The sequence below is a fragment of the Danaus plexippus genome (genome assembly GCF_018135715.1).
Source record: "Danaus plexippus chromosome 18 unlocalized genomic scaffold, MEX_DaPlex mxdp_35, whole genome shotgun sequence".
In the NCBI taxonomy this organism is placed as follows: Eukaryota; Metazoa; Arthropoda; class Insecta; order Lepidoptera; family Nymphalidae; genus Danaus; species Danaus plexippus.
The window spans coordinates 1813460-1826984 of NW_026869854.1; the positions used below are offsets into that span (position 1 = coordinate 1813460).

A 13525-nucleotide genomic window follows, 5' to 3' on the forward strand; every position below is an offset into this window, starting at 1 on the left:
TCAATTATTTGAATCCTTTTAACACATACGGCCTCAAACTCTGCCTTTATATGGCTTTTTATAAAAAGCAAATGAAAGTAAATCCTATAAAATTGTCTTTCATATTTTATGATCTTTCTGGTTACACTTGATGGAAACCCCTAAAAGACAAAGCGTTTTCTTGTATTAATGAGGGTATAAAGCTTAACCTGCCCCGCTCTTGCTGTGGGTCAACGGGTGCTCATATTTTAAAAAATGTTTTCACTGTATTTTTATACATATGGTTTATTTTAAATTAAAGCAAATTTATGAGAACATTTGATAGAAACGGAGGACTACAGTAATTCTGATAGGATAAAATTACATATGTTTGCCAGTATTCTCTTAATATTTAGACCCGGATTCAATAGTTCATATATATTCAAAGTATTTTTAAAATCCTATTCTAAATAAAAAGTAAAGAAACAATCACATACCTCTGTAATGTTTCTTAAAAAAAATTACTGTATCTTTTCCAAATTTGGGCCTTCAAACAAAATACTGACCTTTTTCAGTTTTTCATTTGTATACCACTGTCGATACTATTATGTGCAAATTTTTAATGAAGTACAGGAAACGATACGTATTTAATATGTTGATGCAAACATAGGGTAAGCTTAAAGAACTGTTATTCTGTATACGTTAACAAGTTTTTTTCCCAGCGCTCAAAGGCCCTTGGTGTCTTATAAGGCGTAAACTATCAATGGCGCGCGGTTCCATGAGATACAAAAGGTCATGGTTTAAGAAAGGAGTGCATAACGAGCTAAGCTATAAGGGCATGAGTTTCAAAAGAAATAATGAACTTTGAACTGCGATAAAAGTGCGTAGGGCCCGTGCTCATTAAAAGGATGTTACAACGTGATAGCTCCTTTAGAAAGAAAAAAATATACTTATCCCTTATTTTTTAGATCCTTCACTTTTTGATCACATCATGGCTTCTTTATAACGATCTATCCATTTTCTAAATAAAATATTATTCCATTATTTTTATTTATACATTAAAAATAGTTAAGTGTATGGCTTGAACCTCTCTCACTATGTTCCGCAGTAAGTGAAAATTGCGGAAAATGATAAATATGGGCTCTGACGGCATCAGAATTTTGATGGGGTTCCCTTTTGTAGTGTCTTGTTTCAAAGTGGGCTTATCCTTCATATAATAGTGGGTCTGTATATTGTGTTAGCATTTAACCGGCCTATGGACAGGAATTTATATCATTATCCCTCATATTTACTTTATGTGCACTTTGTTCGGGAATAGGTATGCTGGAAATTAGACCTTTGCAAATTCTTGGATGAAATACATTTATATCTTTTCTTTGTTTATGTCGTAAAATATCATAAGTTTTTTATAAAAGCTACGCTATTTTAACCTAAAATATAAATCGGTTCAAATTTCGTCTATTGCTATTACACAGAAATCAATTGTCATTCAAAATACCTAGAGATAACTATAAATATTTTTGTTTATTTGACAAATCTTCAATATTGTGTGCTTAGTCAAATATAGAATAAAAATAAATGCCCGGATGTTAATCCAATGTAATGTATAAAAGAGTAACAGTAAAGTTCCGAAGATGTTTTTCATCCATGGACTCCCACTCGGGGCTTAGGGAGGATTATAGGGAATTTAGCACGTAAAGACCAGAGAAGGTTACAGTAATAAAAAGAATGTATGTAACCTGAATAAGACACCACAGGTAATAGGTTATTTCAAAGGTTTAGTGAACGACAGAAAGGTTTTGGGCTGGTAATACGGACACAAAATATTATTTTACTCTTTCCTACAAATTTTAAAAATTTTAAATCACGACAAAGGTATCGTCGTTTATATAAAAAATCGAAAATTTCATTATAATGAAATAAAAATAAAACAAACATATATTCCGCAAAGGAGTAAATTCCATTAAAACGGCAAAATATGGAACACTTTAAAATTCAAAACAAATTATAAAATCTTAGCATAAAATCGGGTAACATCATTCTGCTATAAGAAAATTTACCTTCAACGCTGATAGAACGCCAAGACTGGCCATTAAGGAATTTGCATTGACTAAAAGCCTTCTATTAAAATATCGTGTTACGAATTTAATAAAAAATATCATCACAATTTACATAATAGACCCTTCCAGCCTTCAGCTCCAAACTGGATGGTCCTTCGGGAACTGATAATGCCTTTTCCATTTACACAGAGCCTATTTTCCAGATAACGCTGGATTAGTATATTGTACAGTGGTTCTTTAATATTATGGTTTTTGATGTGAGATTATGGTGGGAAACGCTTTTCAATTTGTAGTACATGAAATAGGTGTGCTTCAGACAGCTTAGAAGCCTATAAAAAGATAATAGAAGCCTAACAATGAATGAAGTACACGTAAACAAAGATTTCGGCAATCTCTTTGTTATATTTTGTTATTATGGTTAGAAAGAAATCAATTTGTATTTATTATTTTGTATTATATTTCAAATAACAAATAATAATGTTATTTCTGTTCCAGATATTAAAGGAAGATATAATGTGAGTATCAATAAAAACAAGATGGCAGCTGCACTATATTCCTCCAATGCCTTTTCTTATTTACGCCTAATTAATATCTCAATCGACTATTAAATCAAACGAATCAAATAAATTGATAGATACTCAGTCAAACATTAAGGAAATCAATGTCTCGGAGCGTCCCAATTTTTGGACTTGATGGAATATCAAGAAAACAAAAAACAAGCAAATATCTATCTTAACTGTATTGGTATAAAGATGAAATATTAAATATAAGGACTTATTTATAAGGTTAAAGCATACCCGCTACGGGCGAAGAATTGATTGGATACGACATTTTTTGTTACCGCTTCATTTAAGAATCCTTGTTGGGTGGTAGGAAAATTTTAAATTCCATTTATTTACCAATATGTATGATTATTCCATTATTGTTAAAAATTTCTTTTAGCCTTCCAATTATCATATAGTATAAAATTATATTAAAAATTCCATATGTATGTATGTATGTATATATAATGGAAATAGGATAAACAACACAATATTTCATGAACCCTATACACCAGACACGATAAATAAATTTTAAAATAATGAATTACAACTTTGTATTTTCATTCTTTATATATAATGAAAACAAAAGTAAAGCTTCCTATTTTTTATTAAGGTCAATGATTCGGCAAAGTTAGACAAAATACATATTTCCCTTGACAATAAACAGAACAAGTTGTGAACTTAAGCGTATTAAAAACTTCTGGACGATCGCGCAATAAAAACAATCTGAAGTAAATAATTCGTCTTTATATTTGTGTGCCCAGTTAAATTTTTATATGGTTTTTAATGTTCATAATATGCGAGTATAAAATAAGTCATTTTTTTATTTAAAATAAATATATTTAGTTGTGATGTATCGGTACTCACAAAGTAGCAAATAGTACATTCCATATTAAGAAGAGAAGATAAACAGATTCTTATCATTACTTAAAACGTTAATTATGGCTAGTCACGGTTTCAGGTTAATTTTGTGGCAATAGTTAACATCCCTAAATTTATATTTACATTAATTTCAAGAGAACTTATATTTTAAGTAATATTATTTTAAAAAACTTAATAGGAAGTTTTTGCCACGTGCAATAATAATTGTTCTACATATAAATAAAACTTAAGCAAATGCGACTAAAATAGCTAACGAGTATAGTAATGTGTTAAAATACGTATTAAACGAATATATATATAAAACTAAATGGGTGAATTAAGTATCAAAATAAATACAGTACCTCTTGTAAATCCAATATTTTGACTGACGGAATTTTGCAGAAAATAGATTTTGTTCATATAAATAACAATTCTTACATTATACTGCACTATTCTTTTATAGCTCTAGTAAATTTTGAGCTGAAATCGGTAAAGAGCAGAAAACTTTAAAAAGTCGTTTTGAAAGTTTTTAGTATTTTCGTATTTATCTTCTGGATCGGCAATCTAAGTTTGGTTTCTGAATCTCATTACTCCAGGATCCCTATGAATATGAAATCTACCCAAACTGGACTGGCAAGTGGTACAGTAATATTATAAGAACATGAAAATTGATGTCCGAAATAATTTGATTAAGCGCCGACGAGTTTTAACTAAAATTATCAAACTGAACTAACAAGCAGAATTAGATAATCGAAGGAGGAAGGAGGAATGTTATTGGCAAAACCGCATTAAAATCCATCGAGCAAAATTTTAATCAACTGTAAACCAAAGTGACGGCGTACGCTCTCCTCAAGTTTGTAGGTAAACTTTCGCCGCAAGCAAGGTAACCTTTGTACGGCATCTGATTGCTTTGTTCCCGAGAGGCGAGATTTGAATTTATCATTAGAACTCTTCTCGCTGGTGCTAAAATATTCAATAGTATCGGTTTTTGTTTATTCTAACAACGTTATAATCTTATTAACGTAATTTATGTTTTCTTTTAAACATGTATATCACTGTTTGATAAAATAGCGACAGTAGAGACAAAATTCAAAAATTCATATTACTCAATTAACTTGTATTAAAATCCGCAGCCGTTGATGCTCAAGTGTATTCGCAAGTATAAGATCATTTTCTTTGTGTAGTAAGCGCATATTATCATTTATGAAATGGTTACTTAATTTGTTTTATCAAATGATCCCTTTTTCTAAGTAGATACTTTATTTTACCGTCAGAATGCATTGCATTGCTAGCGCATGTCTTATGTATTTGTATGTTTAACTTTAATGTCTATATTCAACAGTCCTTCTGTTTTTGCTTTTTTCTCTTCACAAAATGAATCCTTGAATCATTTTTTTAGGAATGGAAAATTTATATTCATAGTTTTAACATCGAATAGGAGAGTAACATAGATCCGCTATTAACATAAAACCACAAATCAAATTTTATAGGATAGAGCTGATTGCTTATAAACATGTTCCAGATATAAAAATACAAAATCTTTTTTAATAATGACAGTATTGTCTAATTTGATTTCTAAATATTCCCTGGCTACGTCTGGATGAAGGAAGTATTCAAACGCTTCGTTTAACCTTCGATCCTGAATGGAAATTGGCGGAGACGTTGCGGAACTCATGTAACCTACACGGTATCAGTTATACAACATACAACCTTTACAACAGGAAATAGAGATTATATTTGAACCTATCAATAAAAACATATCGGCCACCGTACAACACGCGATACTATGTTATTTATATTCCTTATCGCTTAGATCTCTGGAAAAGAAAATATGTATGTACGTTATATTCTTAGATTTCTACGCTTATTTCTGATAAGCTTCGCTTTATATGAATGTGGCGTGCCAGTATATCGATGACATCGAACCAATGAGGGCCATGATGATAAAATGGTTTGATTTTTGAGATAACCGAAACATTTGAATTGCCGCCATGTTTGTTTTTAAATTGATAATAAGTAAATAATCTGATTTTTAAATTGTGACTGGTTGTTTTAAAAGTATAAGATATCTGTATAGAAGTTTTGTAGCTGCGGAATAAAGAAACAAAATCCTGATATTGTAGAAAGCGTGACAATGAACATATTAAGATGTTTAATTGACAATATGTAACCTGTTAAAGGGAATCCAACTTCCAAATATTAGGCCATAAAACAAATATAAACTTTTAAAAGTTTCTGAATTTGTTTCGTAATTATTAAAACTGCTGTTAAGCAATAACTTTCTATTACTTCTCTCCTCTAAAAAAATATTAATCTATACATTTTAAGTATATAAAAAAAATATTTCATAACAGTTTTACAAACATGATAAAATACGTTTTCTTTTTTAATTTAATGGCTATAAATAAATTAATTGTAAAGCGGCTTTAATGTTAAACAGTATAAATTATCTATTTTTTAACAGAATTCTGTTCTCATAATAATCCTTAAATTCGATACAAGTATGTCTCAACAAAACACGTTGACATTATGTTAAAATTATATCGGCGTATCAAAACCTTGATGCATCCTTAGAGAGCACACCATGAATTTCGACTCTACTGGTTGAACTTAAGTAATAATTTCCTCTATCCTAGTAGCTTTGATCGCGCCACCGCCAACTTCATCTCCCATTATGCTATCAAGGCTTTGTCGTAAATAAAGCACGAAGACACATTGATTAGATTGTATTAAAACTTCAAAAACATTTATTGGAATCGAGCATCTAATTGTACTTTATTAGACCGATTGCGCCGAAAGGTTTCTTGTAGCCCAAATCTAAAAGCATTTCATGAGAACGTTATCTAAACGAAAATATTATCGTAATTTATTGTGAGATTCTCGCCTTTGTTCACGTCAGTCTACAAGCTATAATTAATCGATGTCTTCTTCTCTACATTCAAACAATTTAATGTAATATTTCTCACGCTTTAAATATTATTTGTTACATTAAAATATTATTTTTATTTTTTGTTAAGTGAGTTTATTTGCCAAATGATAACCGACGTGACATCTCTTGAATGAAAACAATGTTATGTACCGTAAACTTACGAGCAAAAAAAGTTATTTAAATTTTTGTATGAGAAAAGCTAAGTTTAAGATACCTTTTTACATTTTTCTAGACACTAACTGAACTGTTTGTTTGATTTTTTTTTCATTCTATGTACTCCTGTTTATTACAAATTTATTTTGGCCATTGATTTACATTGCGAGATTGCGAGTCGGTATCGCATGTCAGAAGCCATAATGTTCTTCGACATGTCTTGTTGTATATGCACATGTTTACTGCACTACTGTATCTAAGCCGAGCTACTTGAACTACATTAGCACTAATATTTAAAATAAAAACTATAATAAGTGTCGTTGTCTGTAAAAGAAAAATTTAAGTAAATGGAAGCATGGATTGTATGTGTATCGATTGTATAGGGTATGTAATATTAATAATATTTTTAAACGCTTTCTCGATAATGACTCTTAAATAAAATTAAAATAAAATGATAGACATAAATAATATATATTTTATAAGTTTTATTGGAGAATCTAACAGTAAACATAATATATTTACTAACGATACACATGCTCTCTAAAATTAGTTTTTTAGCTTTGAATAAATTAACACTATAGGCTAGATATATAGCCATTTTAGGCTTTGTCGGCTAGGTGATATGATATAATATTAAATAAGAGGGATAATCCGTATTAATATTAGTAGCGGCAAATAATTCAGCATGCTTTCTACGATGACTGGAAAAGGAAAGAGAAAAGGCAGAGAGCAACTTCCTACAGTCAATTTCACACTGTATATGTCGAATTTAAGTGGTTTTATTAGGGAATATTGACAAGCGTCATAAAATGTGTAGAAATTCCTTCTAGACTGGGTACAGTGTATCCTTGAATAAAGTCTGCCAAGGAGATCACATACTGCTGCATAAGAAATATCGATAATAACAACAACACTACCAATAATAAAGTTATTTTTACAAAATGTACACCTTGCAACGAATAACGTGCGCGTACTATTATTGTTATTTACAAAGCATTTCCTAATTACTATATCGATATGGTCGGCTATTGTAATTTTTTCGTCTAATTGGATTCTCAGACTTCTGATAAAGTCTACTAATTCAATAGAAACTCCATCAAAGTTAAAAATATAATAAGTTATCCTAATGTTTCGACTAGAACTTATATATTTCAACTTTTTGATGACAACAGTTATTCTATTACACTTGTTATAAATTGACATATTATTAAAATCTTTTTGGATAACATTACAATAGTAAAAACTAAAATTTTACTGCAAGAAATAGTTTTTTTCGTCGAACATATATATTGTGAATGCACGAAACATAGGAAAATGACACAGACCTGCGTGTAATATAGCAATGGACCCAAAATAGAACCCTGAGGAACGTCAGATAATACCTTTATAAAGATGCCGCTAACATTTCCTGGAACCAAATGTTTTTACTTTTATTGTGACATAGGATTTGAAGCATTTTAGAAGATCACATTGAATCCCAAGCTCTTGTAGTTTTTAAATGAGAATAATGTGTTTAACCTTATAGGAGGCTTTTTCAAAATCCATTTGTAGTTATTAATTGAAGATGATTTCATTGAAAATAATAGAACAGTAAGGTAGGTAGTTCTCAAAAACTAGATGCCACCAGCTTATATTTCAGACAAAAAAAATCCCTTACAATGCGACACAATTTTGGAAAAATCTTATTATTACAGAGTATAAAATCAAAATTATAATCTAATCAGGTGTTTAAAAAGCCGTAAACTTAAAATTCAATGTATATAATGTCAATCATAAGTTAAAGAGGCATGCTAACTGGGTAATAACTAAATTAATTTTTTGAGAGTAAATACATTCATATTATACCCTTATCTTAAAAAAAAAGAAATGTTAAAAATCTGTTACAATGTGCCCACGATAAGTATTTCTGGGCTTAAAACCAAACTTGCTCCTCGAAGATCAACACAATATGAGGACATCATTCTAACAAGACACACAAATGGAGTTACGAAATCTATGTCCGGTGCGATTTAAATGGATTTGCATACAAATTTGAGCCTGAAACAGGTGCTGAGAATTTAGTTAAGTAACAAGACCTTAGGTACATCAAAGGTGCCTCATAATTTACTTCAAATAAAAAAAAAACATGTATTTCTAGTACCAGAAACAAGTTTCATATTCCGAAAATAATTTTAGATCCAGATATAACGGACTGCAAACTGTGTATAAATGTCTTTAAAAAAAGCACGCAGGATCAAAGCAAGAGCGCAAAATGTTTGAAATGGCTTTTTCAGTAAGCTATCCAATACTAAAATAAAATAGAAGATACTACAAAGTGAACAAAAATTATTACCATTGAAGAATTATTATTCATTTTCATTTTCATATGAAGTTAACTGTCTCTCTCTCTTCTTGTTCCTATGTCCTATGTCCCCTAGATGGGACAGAGGTCGTCCACAGTACGCCGTCATACCGTTCGGAATGTGGCACTCTGTTAAAAAATATTTTTTAATCAATGTAAAACCAATATCAATTATAAAGGTTTAAAAGATATGAATAGCAAATAATATAATTATGTATTGTTATAGAAAATTTTAAATAATATTTTTAATACAAGCCCAGTAGTTTGGGAGGATATTTTCTTTGTATAAATTATATTAGAAACATCACTATATATAGTATCGGCCATACCACAAGGAAATAAACTTTGTTTTAAAACATTCGTGATTAGTCTATTTCCCTAGGTGAAGATGATTACTCTGAACTTACCGTATCACTAGCAATTATCAGTAATTAAGGTATTTTAAAAGTTGCTGTATTCACTTCTAATAATACTTAATAACCATACCTATTATAAATTTAATTAAAATAATATGACAAAATTCCTAGTATCTGAAACGACTCTAAATTTATACAGAGTTCAGAGTTATAAATATTTTAGTTTTATATTTTACTAAGAAGTCTATATGTATGTTAAAAAAAAAAGAAAAAAATAATTTTAAATGTATAAAAAGGCTAATCTGCTTTACTATCATTTTAGGGACAAGGCTTAATATTACATGAACATAAAATGTCAAGGGATATGACTTAATTAATAAATCACAAGTGAAACGTATTGATCTAAGAAAATATCAAAAGTATATTGTATTTACATTTTAACAAATTCTACGAATTTTATAGCCTTTAGAAAATTATAGCCTGTAGAACGTATTCTGTCTATTTAAGTTTATTGGCAGAAGTTTTTTTTATAATTAATTACAAATAGATGATAATTATTACCTTTTTTGAATTTCATATCACGGCATAGTGTTTCTAAAGAACTGATTTTGATTAAGTCATTGCAAGCACATTGTGGTTATATCTTTTATGAAATGTTTACAAAAATATATATAAATAATATTTGAACTTCCTAATAGGCATCTTTGCGACTTTTTTACGAACATCTGAACGTTTTCCGAACCATTTTTATTTATAAAAACGTGTTACAAAAATTTATTATAAACTGGTTTTATAAACATGAGTTTTTTTAATTATCATAAAGCTGGGTATGAGTAGACAACCAGGAGTCTCTCGATGATGATTTTATATAATACGAGTACATTTACATAAATTAATAATTCCTTACGAGATTTCGTAAAATTGTTATTCAAAGTATGCCATACAACATACATAGATAAAATAAATGTGAGGCAAATTTAAGTTTGCTGAATTAATATACTATAAAAATATTTTTTTAAGTCACATGTAGCTATGGATGACAAAATTTTTTTAAATTTATATTTCCTCTAAATACTATACTTTGTGTTATTGTATATTCAACTTTAATTCTCCTAACATTTAATACCAGAGTCCACAGTGAGCGAATACAATGAAGTAAGTTAGTATCCATTAAGAATAGAAGTAGCCTAGAATGTATTCTTGTTAAATGACAGTTGTAAGGTAAGTATGTAGCTAGTTCACTGAATGAAAAGATGTTGGACTAAAAACGTCTTTTTAAACACTTTTTTGATCTTCACTCTCATTATTATATTTCAACAAAATGATACTGATGTTATGGGTTACCATTTTCGTTTGACCGCTATTCAAAGGGAAGGTCATTCACTCGTGATATACTCTTGTTATTTCAAATATAAAAGGAAATTTTAGGATATTCTGTTCACAGAAGAAACATTTGTAAAGTGGCACTTGTGATAACAATCTTTATTCCAGTCCCGTATATGTATAACGATTATCATGTTAGTTACATATTTAATTAAGCGATAATAACGGAGTTTGACAAACCAGTTTGTAAGTTATAAAAACTTCGTAGCTTTTAATTTATTTACATATTTATTAGTATAATTTCTGTTTGTAATTATATCATATAATGACACGAATTTTTAACAAACAACAAAGTATTAATATTCCTTTTATATTAATCGATTTGCTATTGGTAAATTAAAATCACTTTTAAATTAATTAATTATTTTAACCTTTCTGTCTTTAAAAGATAAAACGAAAATCTCATAAGTGGTGGTTAAAAATGACATCAAACTAATTAGTTTCGCGATAAATTGACGGACTAATTATTTCGGTGATAATCACCTCCACGGGATATAATGAGGCCAATAAAAAACGTCCGACATATGAAAAATGACCTAAGCTATAATAACCTTAACAAAAACTTATCAGAACCGAGCAGATGAAGGGGACAAATCACATAAAAGTGAGCTTTAAATATGAGCTTAGCGTCAATTTGCAGCAAAACTAATTAATTCGGTGATAATCACCGTACTAACGAACCGATTTGTCCACTTCATTTGAAGATCCTTTAATATTGATTTTCCTTTGAACCCATTTTAATAGGAGCGGTCACGTGCGTCAATTAATTACTATTGTGTGTCTGTACCTATATTTAAAGTATTTTAGTAAACCATAGTCTTTTTGAATAATAAATTATTGTTACGAATGTAGTTTGGTATTATTTCTGATTTGTGTTTGTTCTTGATGTGTCGAATTATGAAAAACATTCATAATATGCTTATATTTGACCAATTTTATTGTAATATATTTTAAATTACAAGAAGGCTGTTCTTTGGTATTTGATCTTAAAACTGCGAATTCTAAAACCTGTGAATATTTCATGAAAATTCGTGTTTAAAAATTGTTTCCGGTAAAATTATGGTTTAAAAGTTAAGTCCCTAAAGATCTCTCGCTAAAGTACTCGTTCTCGAGTATTCTTTTCTTGTTCGTGAGTTTAAAGGACATTTTTTATATATTTCCTCCTAAATAACAATTTTTTTTCAAATATAGAGAATAATTAGAAGAAAAAAAACACAGTAATCGCTTTGACACTCTTCGTTACAACGTTTGTCAGTTCATCGGTCAAATAACTTCTGTAAAAATTAATATCTATCGATTTTATCTATATATATTTATATAATGTACAAATATTATGATAACAGTAATAAATATTAATTTATTTATTACTCTTGTTCACAAATGTTATAGAACTAAAAATGATTTATTGTCTTATTTAAAAATATATAACTATGAATTTAAAATAATTGAATATTATCGTATAAATATTAAACAAAAATATTATATATTTATTATTATAAGTAAGTATATCATAATAAGTATTTATTTAAAAATATTATGTGAATATTTTTATTAAAAAAAAGCTTTACAATTAACGCTAAGGGTACATGCAGCTCTTCGAGACAAAAAATATTTAATGTGATAATTTATTATAAAAAGTTGTAACTATAATTGAGTTGGCGACGTAGGAATGTATTTTTTTTTATTTTACTAATCATCCAGATGTTGGCAAGTCCTATTTATTAAAATTTCTTTCATATTATTATTATTACTTTATAATAAGTTAGTATTTAATAAAAATTAAAGCGTTTTTATCCAAACCTACTATATAGTTTTACGCTAAATAGTTCCTTTGTGTAGTGCATTTCTTTTTTGTACATTAAAGAATTATTTGAAAGTAATATTAACTTAAAGATTGCTTTAAACTTGTAATTTTAGGTTGATGTCAAAAAGTTAGAAATATAATTTTTCATATTTTTTTAATTATTTTTAGCAATAATATGGACAAAGAAAATTATATTTTAAGCTTTTTAACTGAAACAAAGTTTTTCGGTTGATATGCGATTTTTATTTTTTTGTAACTACATAATCTCGACGTTAAGGTTCCTTTACAGCAACTTTGATCATGGGCAGACGAGTTGAAAGTGTGACTTCAATTTGAAATTCATTTTTTTCATGGAGTATCAAAAAAAACTTTTTTGAACATTTTATAAACATACGTTAGACATACTCGTATACAAATCTTCCTCGATCTGCATTCCAGTGGCTATAAAACAACATCAAAGAAATATAATTTGTACCTGAAATTCATGAAATATTTACTAATAAGCCTGTTATAAAGGGCTTAGTTGGAAAATAACTTTATTTTCAAAATAAAACAACCTGCTTGCATCACATAAAATCACACATCTACATAAGATTACAAAATATATAAATTATTGATTTTGTAGCTATGCAGGTGATAAGAGCAGGAAAAATAAGGTATACAATTTAACCATAACTTTAAAATCGAGACAAAAATCCAAAAATAACAAGATATGGAATAGAAATTTTATTTGAATTAAAAGATGAAACCAATTATCTATTTTCATAAGACTTTATTTCCTAAATTTTCAGATACTGAGAGAGTAAATTGTCAATTTTTTAGCTAGATTTCATCAAGCAAAAATTTTACAAGAAGCGAGAAAATGTTGCTACGGGATGGATTTGGAAATAGGATAAGCTGTAGTTGACTAAAATAATAACAAAAAAAATATTTTTATGTTCCCTTGACTCCAATAAACCAAGCAATAAGTGGAAATCGATTTATTTATACGTATAAGCTTTGAGATGGGACACATTGAAATTGTTTTCAAATACAAAAATGGCTATTGCAAAGAGATTAATTGCGGCAATATCCATTAAAATAGCAAACAGCACGTGATAAATCAGGGAGTTAAAGGTCTTGACAACGGTTTTTTTAC

The 13525-nt window shown here is 28.7% G+C and overlaps 1 protein-coding gene across 1 annotated transcript in view; it reads left to right on the top strand.

Annotated features, from left to right (window-relative positions):
* Positions 1-2511: 2511 nt before the first annotated feature.
* Positions 2512-13525, top strand: part of LOC116773073 (hemicentin-1-like) — a 111014-nt gene continuing 100000 nt past the window's right edge. The window contains exon 1 of the mRNA XM_032665447.2: positions 2512-2533. The gene's annotated coding sequence lies outside the window, so the exon portion shown is untranslated. The remainder of the gene's footprint in view (positions 2534-13525) is intronic.